This window comes from Manis pentadactyla, chromosome 4 (assembly GCF_030020395.1).
Source record: "Manis pentadactyla isolate mManPen7 chromosome 4, mManPen7.hap1, whole genome shotgun sequence".
Taxonomy (NCBI): domain Eukaryota; kingdom Metazoa; phylum Chordata; class Mammalia; order Pholidota; family Manidae; genus Manis; species Manis pentadactyla.
The window spans coordinates 44610192-44627791 of NC_080022.1; positions in this window are offsets into that span (position 1 = coordinate 44610192).

The window sequence follows — 17600 nt, forward strand, 5'->3', positions numbered from 1 at the left end:
AGCACCACGCCACCTCTGGTAAAGAGCCAAAGCAGGGTCTGACCCGGGCCGTCAGCCCCCTGGCTCCATGTCATGCCCACCTGCCCCAGGGCCTCCAGTCTCGGCAGCAGCCTCCACTGGTCAGTACCATGAATACTTCGATCACTTCTCCATCAAGCTGGGTAGATACCCAGGACATGGGAGGAGTCTGGTTGCTCAGACCCCTCCTCTGAGTGTGTTAGTAGTCATCATTCATCAGTGGACACCTACCATGTGCCAGGTGCCATGCTGGGAAGGGATGGGGCTAGGAGGGCTTGAGCTCAGGCCTGAGGATACCCAGAAGCCAAAGGATGCTGGCCACTGTGCTCTGAGCAGAGGCCCAGGGCTGGGGTCACAGATGCTCGGAATCGGCCTGAAGTCTGCCCTCAGAGTTTCCAGGCTGGAAGGAGATGGACACATCTGCAGCCAGCCAGTGGGATAAAAGCTATGCAAGAGGGCCATGGCAGGGGAGCTGTTTCTCCCTATAGATGTGTTCCTACACAGAACACGCATCTACAGGAGAGCATGCCAGGCAAGCGTCAGGCCTGCTTCTCAAGGTGGGTGAGCAGAAAGCTGAGAAAGCTGTCATGTCAACCCAGGCGAGAGTCCTTCCTCAGCCCACCTGCACCCAGGACCACTGACTGCTCCAGGAGCTGTTTCTGGGTGACTGAGCGGCAACGTGACCACTGCGAGGTCACATCTGAATTGAGCTTGGCAAGGGCCTGAGGTGTGCCCTAGCAGAAGCTTGAGGCTTGGACAGGTAGCTCCTACCCTCCTAACAGACTGGAGAATAGTGGTGCTTTTCCAGCCCACCCAAGCCTGCTGCCTGCTGGCATGGGGACAGGAGGTTGCAAGCATGGCCAACGGGAGCAGGTGATCTGCATTAGATGCTGCTGGGTGAAAGGCTCCCAGCATGGAGAGTCCACACATGGCTCCCACCACTCCTTGCATGGCTTGAGTGAAGCATAAGCCAAAGGCACCTGCAGGTAAATCCTTAGGCTTCCAGTGGGATGCCAGAAAGGGCAGAGGCCCAGCTCGGGTGGCCCACAGTGCTTGGTGGGCCAGTCCTAGGAGCCACAGTTCTATCCTTGTACTTCCATATGAGATGGGGACTACTGTTCTGCCACAGAGGGCTCAAGAGGAGTTATATTCTCAGGGCCAAAGGCATCCTGGAGTGGCCTCATCCCACCTCTGGAGTGGTGCGGGAAGCGCTGTGGCCTCTGGCAGGTGGTGCCCAGTCCTGCTTGCATATCTCCAGAGCGGGGAGCTCACTCACTCCCACCAGGCAGGCCCTGCTGTGCTTGAGAAGCTCAGACTATAGCCAAGTTCTCCCTTTTGTCTCTGCTCAGGTGCACCCCTCACCACCTCCACCCATCTCACCAACTCTAGGCCCCTGCCCATGATCTTTGTGCTCCTTCCCTGAAGGCCACTCCCTCTGGTCTTTAGTCCTTATTCATTCTTCTGCTTGGACTCCCTCCCCTTTGTGTAGCTGATGGAGACCTACTGCGGATCTTGGCCAGAATGTCACTTCCTCCAGGAAACCTTTCCTGACTCCTCAACTGTCAGTGGGGTCTGTCTCTTACACATGCTCACAGCTCTCTGGACTTCTATACAGCTCCTACCCCATCAGGAACTAACTGACCTCCTGGAGCTATTTGTTTCATTAATGGATTAACCTTCCTCACACACTAGAGCTCTATGAGAGTGTGGATAAAATTGCAATGCTTCCAGAATCTCTTGCCTGGCCTTAGTGCATCTCCATATCAACAGGTGATTACAAGGGTCGGGGAGCAAGGGTACATCTGGATGGGAGAGGTTTGGTGTGGTCCCTTTTGCAGCCGGGTCATGAGAGATATGGACAAGCAGAAGTGGACAACTGCCTGTAAGCAATAAATGGATTTCTCCCACTTTATTTCTCCCTTTGACTGATTTTGGCTTCAAAGGTAATTTGCCCTGGGCTGAGAACACATTTTCTCCCAGGAGTTACAGCAGGGCAGAGACCAAACCCATCTTGCTCATCTTTGCATCCCCAGCCCCTAGCGTAGTGCAGGGAGCATGGGGCACATGTGAAGTGGAAGAGAAGGTGGGGTAAAACGCCAGTTTGCTCACTATATACTGGACACGGCTGAATGTGGGCTATAGCATTTAACCCTCAAACAGCCCCGAAGTAGAACTATCCCTAGCTCCCTTTGCAGAGGAACCTGAGGCTCCAAGAGGGACAGTGACTTATCCAAGGTCACACACCTTGAGAGTGCCCAATTCTGGGCCAGGCAGTGGGTGAGTGGGGCAGGCAGCTATAGAGCCTGTGCTTGTCCCTTGTGCTGTGTGGTCTCTCTGTGAAGAAAGGGTCTCCTTCTGGCCAGGAGTGCCCACTCTCCCCTTATCTGCATGGCCCCAATGTGGCCCACTCAGGCCCAACAGCTCCAGGGGGCATGGTCCAGCCATGCCCTTCTGTGACTCCAGATGGGCTCTATACTCTTGCCTTCCATTCTTGCCACTTCCTGCAGCCACCGGGAACATGTGAGGGTAAGGCACTCCACGGGCGCCTGGGTCTGCTTCTGGCTTGGGGGGCTGCAGTGGGCCAATGGGCCAAATGGTAGCTCCCAGGAAGGTATGTCCACATTCTAACCCCCAGGGCCTGTGGTTGAAACCTTATTTGGGAAAATGGTCTTTGCAGGTATAAGTTATTGACCTCCAGATGACATCATTCAGGATTATCCAGGTGGGCCTTACACCCAATGCCAAGTGTCATAAAAAGAAGAGGGGAGACACAGGGGGAAGGCCACGTGAAGGAGGCAGAGCGGAGCGAGGCAGCTGCGGGCCAAAGCGTGCTGCAGTCACCTTCCCCTGAGCTGGCCACGCACAGCAGGGCTCTCCCCAGAGCCTCTGAAGGGAGCCTGGCCCACGGAACCTGGATTCCAGACTCCCGGCCTCCAGAACTGGGAGAGAACACATTTCTGTTTGTTTAAGCCACTGAGTTTGGGCAACTTGGTGACAGAAGCCCTGGGAAGCTGATTTAGGGGCTATGGTCTCCTCTCTCCTGCTTGGCATGGGTTCTTCTAGCCCTCTGTCCAGGGTCTCCTCCCCATTCCAAACTAGCTGGCTCTGGCAGGTTCCTGAGGCACTAATGTTGAAGGCTGGGCTCTGGGCTCCACCGACAAAGGCACAGGCTGGGTGGGGAGGGGCAGCAATTCCTGCCAAGGGGCAGAGTCTCCCTGGCCCTAGGCTGCCCACACCAGGCCAGCGCACCCTACCAGAGCACGCCTCTCCCCTCTGGCCCGCTGCCCAGTGGGATGTGTGCCACACATCCTCCTCATCTCCCCACCTGGCTGAGAGCCCTGGGAGGCCCCAGGTCTGTTATCTGTCATGATGACAGCTACTCAGAAGCCACCGGCCTCAGCTCCCAGAGCATCTGCACACCCTTCACCTCACTGGAGCCTCACAACAACCCTGTGGGGAGGGCAGGATGGGGCTCGATGCCCATTTTACAGATGAGGACAGGAGGCTCGGAGGGGGAAAGGGCTTCTAAGACTCCACGGGACATGGTAGTGGGTGGAGGCTGAACTCACTCCCGCGTCTGGCTGAGTCCTGGCACAGTTCCACAGGCTCCTGAACTCATCCCACTGGCCCCACAAACTGATCTTTTCCCCAAACTATATGTCTTTCCTTCCAGTCTTCCCCAACCCAATAAATAGCACCTCCACCCACCTAGGAGGCCCTGTAGAACCCAGGCCATTTTCCTTGATCTCTCCTGCTCCCTGCCTGCCCTTAGCCAGGCCACCCCAGACCAAGGGAAGAATGGGAGGAAAGGCTTACGGGGACATGGGATCCCAGAGCCTGAATGATGCAGAGGGCACAACAGGAGGCCAGAGAGCCATCCCGTCGGGGGTCCAGTCCTGTCCTCAGGCCTTTGGGGTCTCTGAGACCTGTGGGCCTTAGGGGAGAGTTCAAGGTCAGTTTACTCACTCCCTGTCCTAAGTGCAGCTGCTGCCGTTCCAAATGGAGAGAGAGGCAAACGAGAACTTTGAGAAGGTGGAAGAGGCTCGCTTGAGGGAGGACTCCGCACTCTACCTGGAGCTGTGGGAAGGCATGTGCTGGGGGCTGGGGGAGTGGGGGCTGGGACGGAAAAGAAGAAGTCGGTGCAGCGTGCTGAGCTCCAAAGCCCCTAAGAGGTGAGGACCATGAGCAGGGAGGAGAGGCAAGAGCAGAGCAAGGGGATTCAGCTCAAACCAAGGGCGGGGCACAGCTGGGGCCTTCCCTGGGGGGCACTATTCATGCACCTGGTGCCACGCAGGGACAATCTGCTCCAGGCTCTACAGGATACTCTGGGCAAACACTGAGGAGTCCTCCTCAACCTCCTCGTGCATTCGAGGTGGGCCTGCAGAAGCAAGGGGCCAGGGAGCTCTGGTTCAAAAGCCACTTGGCCAGCAGCAAGCGCAACCACAGCCCTTACCTCATCTGAGCAAAGCTGTCTCCGAGTCACACCCCAGCACTCTCCCACCCTGTCCCTGCAGACTCCTTCCTGGTGCTCAGCTTTCCTCCCCTCTGCATCAGCTGGGGAACGCAGCGATCCAACCTTTCAGCAACTGAACCCAGCACCGCATGGTACAGAAGTTCCCTGGAGGAAGGACTCTGAACTTGACATGGCATCTGGGGAGCCAGGCCGTGCCCAGGCTCTGGGCCGGCTGGACCTGGACTCCACCCCCAAATCATGATGACTGTACTGATCATTCTGTTTGCCCCAGATGCATTCGCCACCCTCCTTCACCCTGTCTAGTGCCCGGGAGGCTCACAGAAGGCTGCCTGCAGCAACCGGGCCCCTTGCAGCAGCTCTGGTTGAGCTCAGCCAGTGGGAGCACCAGCAGGAGTTTGGGGGGTGAAAGGGCGTCTTCTCCATGCCCTCCTTGTTTTTGTGTGAGGTCCCACCAGTGGCTGCTTCCTTTGGTGACCACAGCTCCCCCTTGGCAGCCCCTCCTCCATGCTGCCGGCTCCCCGGGGGGAAGAGGCAACAGTGCTTGTCCTTCAGACCAAGAGGTGGTAACAGCTTACTAGGGCAACTAGTCCCCATGGGCTTCCTTAACCTATCCATACCTCAGTGAGTTTCTGTATTTAGCACCTGCTTAAATACTCCCCAATCTCATTTAGTCCTTAAATGATCGCTCCTATGTTCATGCCCAGCTTATAGATAGGGGACTGAGACTCAGCAAGGTGAGGGAACTCGCCCAAGGTTAGACTAGTAAGGGGCTGAGCTGGAACATGAACCCACGTCGGTGGGATGTCAAAGCCCAGCTATCGATGGCAAACATCTGTGGCCCGCTGCTCAGCTTGGCAAAGCTGCCCTGGCTGTTGGGGCTCACGTGTGCCGTCTGACACTATGGTCCGGCGATATGTATGTATGGGCACCTATTCCTTCTCCTTCACTGTGCTGAGCATGTCATACCGGTGTATATACACTAACTGTACTGGCCATCTCCTCTCAGTCTCTCCTCCTACACTATGAGCTCCAGGGCAAGGGCTGGGGCTGGTTCACCCTCCTATCTGCAGCACACAACAGGTACTTCTAAATATGTGTTGCACAGACTAGTGAAGGCATTTACTTGATGTTTCACCATCAGACTGAGTCCTGCCCAGTCTATGTCATTGGGACCCTGCCCAGTCTATGTCATTGCCCCCACAGGACTTAACACAAATTAGTTCTCTGGCCACTGTCCTGAAGTGACTTAAGCCTGTGGCACTAGCACAGTGGGGCTAGGAGACCTGGGTCCAGTTACGGGCTGTCTGACCTAAGGCAAGACCCTCCCCACTCTGCGTCTCAGCGTCTACAGGAGGCTTCCCCGGCCAAAGAGAGAGTCCATGTGGAAATGGGAACCGTGTGTTCTCATTAAGTTAGGAGGACAGGGGCTGGGGGCAGAGGCTAAAACGAGAAAGATTTGCATTTGAAGTGCTAGGGCCAGGGTCAGGAGAATGGAGGCCAGAGGTCCTCAATTACCCAGGCCTCTTTCTGCCCTTCCACCAAAGCTGTGACATCAGGGCCAAGCTGGAGGGAGAAGAGAACCCTGTCCTACAAGAGGACACTTCTGAATAGCAACAGCTTCAAAGGAATCTGGGGCCCTTGAGTCATGCTTTTATAAAATGACTCAGACTTCAATAATGTCTCAGGGCCTTGTCCCGATAGGGTTCCCACAGGCAGCAAGTTCATCAGCAGAAGGACGGCTAGCAGGCAGACCACAGGGTTTGAGCCCAGCTCTGCCCTTGGCTTTCTGTGTGGTCCATTCTGAACCTGGGTCTCCTCATCTTTCAGACGATGATGGAAACACCATTGGAGTAAGGCCAGCTTAAAAGGCATTCCATATGCAAAGCCAGGAGCCACTGTGCTGGGTACTCAGTAAGTGCTCAATGAATGTTTGCCATCTCCTGACTTCTAGCGACGGGCACACTGAGGACACAGCCCAGTATGTAGGAGGCAGCCCAGTCCTTTCAGGAGGCGACATGCTCAGAGAGGGGGCGCGCCAGGTCCAGCAGGCTGCTGCTCATCCTCACCAGGAAGCTGGGGAAGAGGTCATGGAAGGCATGCAGGGTCTTACAGAGGTAACCCAGTGGACGGCCTGGGCCTGCAGGTGGCAGCAGTGCGCGCCATCTGGGAGCAGGGGTCTCCTCTGTCATCACCACCAGTAGGTGCCCAGCAGCCTCCAGGCATCCTGGCCCCAAGCAAGGAGGAGTGACGTGATGACAATAAAAAAAAAATTAAAAAATGTGTTCCTTACCCACCTCTATTTACAAATTAGGGTTACGGCAAAAGAAATGCAACAGAGTAAAGAACTCTGAAGTTACCAAATTAGCACCCAAAAAAACCACAGATAGGCCCGCTATTAGTATTAACTTAGTTTATACAACACTTCCATTTGGCAGTCAGGCAAAAATGGGTACCATTGCCACACTCAACAACAGGTTCTCCTCTGCAACTGCACCCAGCTCTCTGCAGGTCTGACCAAGGTCTGGCTGCCCTTGGAAGCCCTGCCTAAAGACCACCTCCTCCCAGAAGCCTTCCTATTTATACCTCCCTCTCCCATCCCCCAATCAGAATAAATCACTTTCTCTCCATTCGAGCACCTTCATGACCCACTCTAGAGGCAGTCCAAAAGTGTGGATATAAGTCCCAACTCCAGTATTTAGTGGCTATGTGGCCATGGGCAAGTCACTCAACCTCTCTGACCCTTGGATATCTCCCCTGTATCATGCAGACACTTCATTCCTCCATCTAACCAGCACTGAATCTTCAAAACAACCTCTAGGAAGGATTGTCACCTCTCTTTTATTTATTTATTTTTTAGTTGGAGTATAGTTGACATATAATATTAGTTTCAGGTGGACAACATAGTGATCCTACAATTATATACATTACAAAATGCTCACTGTGATAAGTTTAGTTTGTCACCATATCAAGTTATTACAATATTATCAACCAGATTACCTATGACATGTTTTTCATCCCTGTGACTTACTCATTCTGTAACTGGAATTTTATACCTCTTTATCCCCTTCCCCTATTTTGCCAATCCCCTAGCCTCTTCCCTCAAGCTACCATTAGTTTGTTCTCTGTATGTATGAATCAGTTTCTATTCTGTTTGTTTGTTTTGTTTTTTAGATTTCACATGTCAGGGAAATCATATAGTATTTGTCTTACTCTGTCTGACTTATTTTACTTAGCATAATACCCTCGAGGGCCATTTACACTATTGAAAATGTCAAGATTTCATTCTTTTTTATGGCTAAGTAATTTTCCATTGAATATATGTACCACTTCTTCTTTATCCGTTTGTCTATAGGCGGACACTTAAGTTGCTTCTGTATCTTGGCTATTGTAAATAGTGCTGCAATAAACATAGGAGTGTATATATCTTTTTGAATTACTGTTTTCTGTGGTAATACCTAGCAGTGAAATTATTGGATCATATGGTATTTCTATTTTTAGTTGTTTGAGGAACCTCCACACTGTTTTCCATAGTGGCTGCACCAGTTTACATCCCCACCAATAGTGCCCGAGAGTTCCCTTCAGAGACATTCTCACCAACACTTGTTATTTCTTGTCTTTTTGATACTACCCATTCTGACTGCTGTGAGTTGATATCTCATTGTGGTTTTGATTTGCATTTCCCTCCCTTCCCACCCATGCTCCCTAGTCCCTTTCCCTTTGGTAACTGTTAGTCCATTCTTGGGTTCTGTGAGTCTGGTGCTGTTTTGTTCCTTCAGTTTTTCCTTTGTTCTAATACTCCACATATGAGTGAAATCATTTGTTACTTGTCTTTCTGCACCTGGCTTATTTCACTGAACATAATACCCTCTAGCTCCATCCATGTTGTTGCAAATGGTAGGATTTGTTTTCTTCTTATGGCTGAAAAATATTCCATTGTGTATATGTACCACATCTTCTTTATCCATTCGTCTACTGATGGACACTTAGTAGTGTCCATGCTTCCATTTCCTGGCTATTGTAAATAGTGCTGCGATAAACATAGGGGTGCATATGTCTTTTACAAACTGGGCTGTGGGATTATTAGGGTAAATTCCTAGGAGTGGAATTCCTGGGTCAAATAGTATTTCTATTTTGAGTATTTTGAGGAACCTCGATACTGCTTTCCACAATGGTTGAACTAATTTACATTCCCACCAGCAGTGTAGGAGGGTTCCCCTTTCTCCACAACCTTGCCAACATTTGTTGTTGTTTGTCTTTTGGATGTTGGCCATCCTTACTGGTGTGAGTTGATATCTTATTGTGGTTTTAATTTGCATTCCTCTGATGACTAGTGATGTGGAGCACCGTTTCATGTGTCTGTTGGCCATCTGGACTTCTTTGGAGAACTGTCTGTTAAGCTCCTCTGCCCATTTTTTAATTGGATTATTTGCTTTTTGTTTGTTGAGATGTGTGAGCTCTTTATATATTTTGGATGTCAACCCTTTATTGGATCTGTCATTTATGAATATATTCTCCCATACTGTAGGGTACCTTTTTGTTCTATTGATGGTGTCCTTTGCTGTAAAGAAGCTTTTCAGCTTGATATAGTCCCACTTGTTCATTTTTGCTTTTGTTTCCCTTGCCCATGGAGATATGTTCATGAAGAAGTCACTCATGTTTATGTCCAAGAGATTTTTGCCTATGTTTTTTTCTAAGAGTTTTATGGTTTCATGACTTACATTCAGGTCTTTGATCCATTTTGAATTTACTTTTGTGTATGGGGTTAGACAATGATCCAGTTTCATTCTCTTGCATGTAGCTGTCCAGTTTTGCCAACACCAACTGTTGAGGAGGCTGTCATTTCCCCATTGTATGTCTATGGCTCCTTTATTGTATATTAATTGACCATATATGTTTGGGTTAATGTCTGGAGTCTCTATTCTGTTCCACTGGTCTGTGGATCTGTTCTTTTGCCAGTACCAAATTGTCTTGATTACTGTGGCTTTGTAGTAGAGCAAGAAGTTGGGGAGCGAGATCCTCCCCATTTTATTCTTCCTTCTCAGGATTGCTTTGGCTATTCGGGGTCTTTGGTGTTTCCATATGAATTTTTGAACTATTTGTTCCAGTTTGTTGAAGAATGCTGTTGGTAATTTGATAGGGATTGCATTGAATCTGTAGATTGCTTTGGTCAGGATGGCCATTTTGACAATATTAATTCTTCCTAGCCAAGAGCATGGGATGAGTTTCCATTTGTTAGTGTCTCCTTTAATTTCTCTTAAGATTGTCTTGTAGTTTTCAGAGTATAGGTCTTTCACTTCCTTGGTTAGGTTTATTCCTAGGTATTTTATTCTTTTTGATGCAATTATGACTGGAATTGTTTTCCTGATTTCTCTTTCTGTTAGTTCATTGTTAGTGTATAGGAAAGCCATAGATTTCTGTGTATTAATTTTGTATCCTGCAACTTTGCTGAATTCCGATATTAGTTCTAGTAGATTTGGAGTGGAGTCTTTAGGGTTTTTTATGTACAATATCATGTCATCTGAAAATAGTGACAGTTTGACTTCTTCTTTACCAATCTGGATTCCTTGTATTTCTTTGTCTAATTGCCATGGCTAGGACCTCCAGTACTAGGTTGAGTAACAGTGGGGCGAGTGGGCATCCCTGTCTTGTTCCCGATTTTAGAGGAAAAGCTTTCAGCTTCTCGCTGTTAAGTATGATGTTGGCTGTGGGTTTATCATACATGGCCTTTATTACGTTGAGATACTCACCCTCTATACCCATTTTGTTGAGAGTTTTTATCATGAATGGATGGATGAATTTTGTTGAATGCTTTTTCAGCATCTATGGAGATGATCATGTGGCTTTTGTCCCTCTTTTTTGTTTATGTGGTGGATGATGTTAATGGATTTTTGAATGTTGTACCATCCTTGCATCTCTGAGATGAATCCCACTTGGTCATGGTGTATGATCCTCTTTATGCATTTTTGAATTCAGTTTGCCTATATTTTGTTGAGTATGCTCCTTCAGTTTTTGCTTTGTTCTTATGCTCCACAGATGAGTGAAACCATTTGGTACTTGTCTTTCTCCGCCTGGCTTATTTCACTGAGCATAATATCCTCTAGCTCCATCCATGTTGTTGCAAATGGTAGGATTTGTTTTCTTCTTATGGCTGAATAATATTCCATTGTGTATATGTACCACCTCTTCTTTATCCTTTCATCTAGTGATGGACACTTAGGTTGCTTCCATTTTCTTGGCTATTGTAAATAGTGCTGTGATAAACATAGGGGTGCATCTGTCTTTTTGCAACTGGGATTCTGCATTCTTAGGGTAAATTCCTAGGAGTGGAATTCCTGGGTCAAATGGTATTTCTATTTTGAGTTTTCTGAGGAACCTCCATAGTGCTTTTCACAATGGTTGAACTAATTTACATTCCCACCAGCAGTGCAGGAAGGGTTGCCTTTCTCCGCATCCTCGCCAGCATTTGTTGTTCCTAGTCTTTTCTATGTTGGCATCCTTACTGGTGTGAGGTGATATCTCATTGTGGTTTTTATTTCCATTTCCCCGATAATTAGCGATGTGGAGCATCTTTTCATATGCCATTGGCCATTTGAATTTCTTCTTTGGAGAAGTGTCTGTTCAGATCCTGTGCCCATTTTTTAATAGGGTTATTTGCTTTTTGGGTGTTGAGGCATGTGAGTTCTTTATATATTTTGGATGTTAACCACTTGTTGGATATGCCATTTACAAATATATTCTCCCATACTGTAGGATGCCTTTTTGTTCTCCTGATGGTGTCTTTTGCTGTACAGAAGGTTTTTAGCATGATGTAGTCCCATTTGTTCACTTTTTATTTTGTTTCCCTTGACCAAGGAGATGCGTTCAGAAAAAAAGTTGTGTGTGTTTATATTCAAGGGATTTTTGCTTATGTTTTCTTCTAAGAGTTTTATGGTTTCATGACTTACATTCAGGTCTTTGATCCATTTTGAGTTTACTTTTGTGTATGGGGTTAGACAATAATCCAGTTTCATTCTCTTGCATGTAGGTGTCCAGTTTTGCCAACAACAGTTGTTGAAGAGGCTGTCATTTCCCCATTGTATATCCATGGCTCCTTTATCGTATATTAATTTGCCATATATGCTTGGGTTTATAACTGCGCTCTCTAGTCTGTTCCATTGATCTATGGGGTCTGTTATTGTGCCAGTACCAAATTGCCTTGATTACTGTGGCTTTGTAGTAGAGGTTGAAGTTGGGAAGTGTAATCTCCACTTTATTCTCCCTTCTCAGGATTGCTTTGGCTTTTCAGGGTCTTTTGTGGTTCCGTATGAATTTTAGAACTATTTGCTCTAGTTTGTTGAAGAATGCCGTTGGTATTTTTATAAGGATTGCATTGAATCAGTAAATTGCTTTAGGCATGATGGCCATTTTGACAATATTAATTCTTCCTATCCATGAGCATGGGATGAGTTTCCATTTATTGGTATCTTTAATTTCTCTCATGAGTGTCTTGTAGTTTTCAGGTTATAGCTCTTTCACTTCCTTGGTTAGGTTTATTCCTAGGTATTTTATTTTTTTGATGCAATTGTGAATGGAATTGTTTTCCTGATTTCTCTTTCTGCTAGTTCATTGTTAGTGTATAGGAGTGCCACAGATTTCTGTTTATTAATTTTGTATCCCACAACTTTGCTGAATTCAGTTATTAGATCTAGCAGTTTTAGAGTGGATTCTTTAGGGTTTTTTATGTACAATATCATGTCATCTGCAAACAGGGACAGTTTAACTTCTTCCTTGCCAATCTGGATGCCTTTTATTTCTTTGTGTTCTCTGATTGTCACGGCTAGCACCTCCAGAACTATGTTGAATAAAAGTGGGGAGAGTGGGCATCCTTGTCTTGTTCCTGATCTTCAAGGAAAAGCTTTCAGCTTCTCACTGTTAAGTATAATGTTGGCTGTGGGTTTGTCATATATGGCCTTTATTATGTTGAGGTACTTGCCCTCTGTACCCATTTTGTTGAGAGTTTTTATCATGAATGGATGTTGAATTTTGTCAAATGCTTTTTCAGCATCTATGAAAATGATCGTGTTGTTTTTGTCCCTCTTTTTGTCTATGTGGTGGATGATGTTGATGGATTTTCAAATGTTGTTCCATCCTTGCATCCCTGGGATGAATCCACTTGATCATGATGGATGATGCTTTTGATGTATTTTTGAGTTTGTTTTGCTAATATTTTGTTGAGTATTTTTGCATCTATGTTCATCAGGGATATTGGTCTGTAATTTTCTTTTTTTGTGGTGTCTTTGCCTGGTTTTGGTATTAGAGTGATGCTGGCCTTGTAGAATGAGTTTGGGAGTATTCCCTCCTCTTCTACTTTTTGGGAAAACTTTAAGGAGGATGGGTATTAGGTGTTCACTAAATGTTTGATAAAATTCAGCAGTGAAGCCAGCTGGTCCAGGGGTTTTGTTCTTAGGTAGTTTTTTGATTACCAATTCAATTTCGTTGCTGGTAATTGGTCTATTTCGATTTTTTGTTTCTTCCTGGGTCAGCCTTGGAAGGTTGTATTTTTCTAGAAAGTTGTCCATTTCTTCTAGGTTACCCAGTTTGTTACCATATAATTTTTCATAGGATTCTCTCATAATTCTTTGTATTCTGTGGTGTCTGTAGTGATTTTTCCTTTCTCATTTCTGATTCTATTTATGTGTGTAGACTCTCTTTTTTTCTTGATAAGTCTGGCTAGAGGTTTATCTATTTTGTTTATTTTCTCAAGGAACCAGGTCCTGCTTTCATTGATTCTTTCTATTGTTTTATTATTCTAGATTTTATTTATTTATGCTTTAATCTTTATTATGTCCCTCCTTTTACTGACTTTGGGCTTCATTTGTTCTTCTTTTTCTAGTTTTGTTAATTGTGAGTTTAGTCTGTTCATTTGGGGGTAGTTCTTATTTCCTGAGGGAGGCCTGTATTGCAATATACTTTCCTCTTAGCCTGGCCTTCGCTGCATCCCACAGATTTTGTCGTGTTGAATTATTGTTGTCATTTGTCTCTATATATTGCTTGATCTCTGTTTTTATTTGGTCATTGATCCATTGATTATTTAGGAGCATATTATTAAGCCTCCATGTGTGGAGCTTTTTGTTTTCTTTGTGTAATTTATTTCTAGTTTCATACCTTTGTGATCTGAGAAGCTCATTGGTACAATTTCAATCTTTTTAAATCTACTAAGCCTCTTTTTGTGGCCTAGTATATGATCTATTCTTCAAAGTGTTCTATGTGCACTTGAGAAGAATGTGTATCCTGTTGCTTTTGGATGGAGTGTTCTGTAGATGTCCATTAGGTCCACCTGTTCTAATACATTGTTCAGTGCCTCTGTCTCTTTGCTTATTTTCTGTCTGGTTGATCTGTTCTTTGGAGTGAGTGGTGTGTTAAATCTCCTAAAATGAATGCATTTCATTCTATTTCACCCTTTAATTCTGTTAGTATTTGTTTCACATGTTTAGGTGATCCTGTGTTGGGTGCATAAATATTTATAATAGTTATATCCTCTTGTTGGACTGACCCTTTTATCATTATGTAATGCCCTTCTTTGTCTGTTGTTACTTTCTTTGTTTGAAGTCTATTTTGTCTGATACAAGTACTGCAGCTCCTGCTTTTTTCTCCCTATTGGTTGCATGAAGTATCTTTTTCCATTCCTTTACTTTCAGTCTCTGTATGTCTTTGGGTTTGAAGTAAGTCTCTTGTAGGCAGCATATAGATGGGTCTTGTTTTTTTATCCATTCAGTGACTCTATGTTATTGATTGGTGCATTCAGACAATTTACATTTAGGGTGATTATCAATGGGTATGTACTTATTGCCATTGCAGGCTTTAGATTCATGGTTACCAAAGGTTCAAGGGTAATTCCCTTACTATCTAACAGTCTAATTTACCTCACTTCATATGTTATTACAAACACAACCTAAAGGTTCTTTTTTTTTCTGCCCTTTTCCTCCTCCATTCTTTATATATTAGGTAACATATTCTGTACTCTTTGTCTATCCCTTGATTGACTTTTGGGGTAGTTGATTTGATTCTGCATCTGTTTAGTATTTAATTGTTCTACTTTGCTCTGGTTTTATTTCCCCTGGTGACAGCTATTTAGCCTTAGGAATACTTCCACCTAGAGCACTCCCTTCAAAATAGACTGTAAGGATCGTTTGTGGGAGCTAAATTCTCTCAGCTTTTGCTTATCTGGAAATTGTTTAATCCCTCCTTCAAATTTAAATAATCTTGCCAGATAAAGTATTCTTGGTTCGAGGCCCTTCTGCTTTATTGCATCAAATATATCATGCCACTCCCTTCTGGCCTGTAAAGTTTCTGCTGAGAAGTCTGATGATAGCCTGATGGGTTTTCCTTTGTATGTGATCTTATTTCTCTCTCTAGCTGCTTTTAAAAGTCTGTCCTTATCCTTGATCTTTGCCATTTTATTATGTCCTGGTGTTGTCTTCCTTGGGTCCCTTGTGTTGGGATATCTGTGCACTTCCATGTCCTGAGAGACTATCATCTCCTTCCCCAGATTCGGGAAGTTTTCAGGAATTACCTCCTCAAAGACACTTTCTATCCCTTTTTCTCTCTTTCTTCTGGTACCCCTATAATGCAAATATTGTTCCCTTTCCCTTTGGATTGGTCACACAGTTCTCTCAATATTCTTTCATTCTTAGAGATTCTTTTTTCTCTCTATGCCTCAGCTTCTTTGTATTCCCCTTCTCTAATTTCTATTCCATTTACTGTCTCTTCTACTACATCTACTCTTGCTTTTAAATCCCTCCATTGTATGTTTCATTTCAGATATGGAATTTCTTAATGATTGAATCTCTGTCCTAAATTCGTTCCTGAGTTCTTGAATATTTTTCTGTACCTCCATGAGCATGCTTATGATTTTTATTTTGAACTTTCAGGAAGAACCAGTGCGTTCAGTATCATTTGGCTCTTTTTCTGGTGTTTGCTAGATTTTTGTTTGAACCAGGTTCCTTTGATGTTTCATATTCATATGTGTTGCCCTTTAGTGCCCAGGAGCTCTAGTCTCTGGAGCTGTTCAGCTCCTGGAAATATGTTGGGGATCGCAGGGGAGTGGCGCTGGTGCCTGTGGGGAGGAAAGAGCTGTTTCCTGCTTCCCGGCTGCTGTGCCTGTCTCCACTGTCAGAACCAGTGGGCCAGCGAAAAGGTGTAAGCCTCTGTGCTTTGCGTCTGCAGCTGCCATAGGCGGGGCCTCCCTCTGGCTGGCCTGACACCAGGGCAGGGACTGCCGGTTTGCGAGCTGGTGTGGGCAGGTCAGGAGGAAGGCTCAACAGGCTGAATATCACAGTGGGGGGCCTTGGAGCTGAGTAGCCAGCCAGGGGGATGGAGCGCTTGAATCTTCTCCAAGTTCCCAACCTGCTGGGCAGAGCGTGCCCAGACAACCTTGTCCACTTATCCCTTCTCCCGCACAACAAGCTCCCTGCAAACCCCACCTCTTCAGCAGCCCTCTCACTGCTAGGAAGCCTCTCAGACTGCCCACCTTTCCTTTGTCCCAGAGCTGCTGGATGTGGGTCCCTGTCTTCCACAAATGGTTGGAATCTTAGTTTCACCAAGTATTTTGCCTGTCCTAGTTTTCCAGCCCCACTAATCTCCAGAACACCATACAATGTAGGTTTGTGCTCCCATAGCAGATCTCCAGGGCTGTGTATTCAGCAGTCTTAGGCTTCCACCCCCTCCCTGCTCCATTTCTCTTCCCCCGCTGGTGAGCTGAGGTAGAGAAAGGGCTTGGGTACTGCCAGATCAAGGCTTTGGTACGTTACCCTGTTTCGTGAGGTCTGCTCTGTTCTCCAGGTGCATGCAGTCTGGTGCAGCCTTCTTTCTTGTTGCTTTTAGGATTAGTTGTATTAACTATATTTTCATAATATATGCGGTTTTGGGAGGAGTTCTCTGTCTTACCTCTCACACTGCCATCTTGAATCAGCTCCCCCCAGCATATAATCTTGAAGGCAAGTGCTAGTCGAAATTATGGGAGTCACAGAGCCTCACTACCTACGAAGCACATCCAACGGAGTCCCATTTCTCAGTTACAGGGACTGCACTGTGGACATGCTGAGTGATTTCCCCAAGGCCACACAGTTGGATATGGGAGACCCTAGTAACTGTGCTCCTAACTTACCCCATGCCAGGTGTTGGGCTCGGCTTCCCATGAATGTCCTTATTTCATCCTCACAGCCTCCCTGGGATTAGGTGCTGTTACTCTTTCCATTTTACAGATAGAGAAACTGAGGCTTGGTATAGCTGAATACCACTCTCGAAGGGTTGGTGGCCATGGTATGTGTCTGACTCCCAAGGCCATGGAGGGAGGCCCCAAGTGCCCCAGAGAAATATCAAGTGCGTCTTTGGGTGGCTGGGTAGAGAAGGGTCTGGGGTAGTTCTGTCTCCTGGTCTAGAATGCCAGGCCTTGGAGCATCTGCCCCATTGTTCTCCATCTCTGGGAGCAAAGGATACAATGTTTTCCCTAAAAAACTAAGGCTCAGAGAGGTTGATTGGCTTTCCCAAGGTCACACAGCAGGCCAGTGGCAGAGTTGAGCAGAGGTGAGAACTCTGGAGTTCTGTTACTCAGGCCAGTGTCTCTTTCCTATTTGATTGAGTTCTGGGTTTCCCAGCTCCAGCCTCAAACCTAAAGAGATGGAATCTGATGGAGTGGAAGGAAAGACAGAACCCCACCCCCACCAGCATCCAAGTGTCTGAGCTGGCCCTCCCTCCTGCCTCAGGCTGCAGCTCCATTAGGAGATGGAGGACCTCAGCACCTCTGGGTCGCCTGTGCCAAGGACCCAGGGGTCAGCCTGACCAGTGTGTGGGCCACGAGGTGCCAGTGTCCACTCTTCCTGCTGCCATGCCTTGGGTCTGGAGGACAAAGTCAGGTTGCATGGAATCCTGGGCCTTGCAGGGAAGGTAAAGATGCACGTGCAGATGGGATGGGCCCTAGCACCCCAAGGGATGGCATGTGTCTGTCCTGTGCAGCTTTTCTGTGTCACCACCACACCCTCACATATCTGGGGGTGGTTTTGGGGTGGATGCTGTCATCAGCTTTTGCCACTGTGTGAACAGCGTGTGTGTGTGTGTGTGTGTGTGTGTG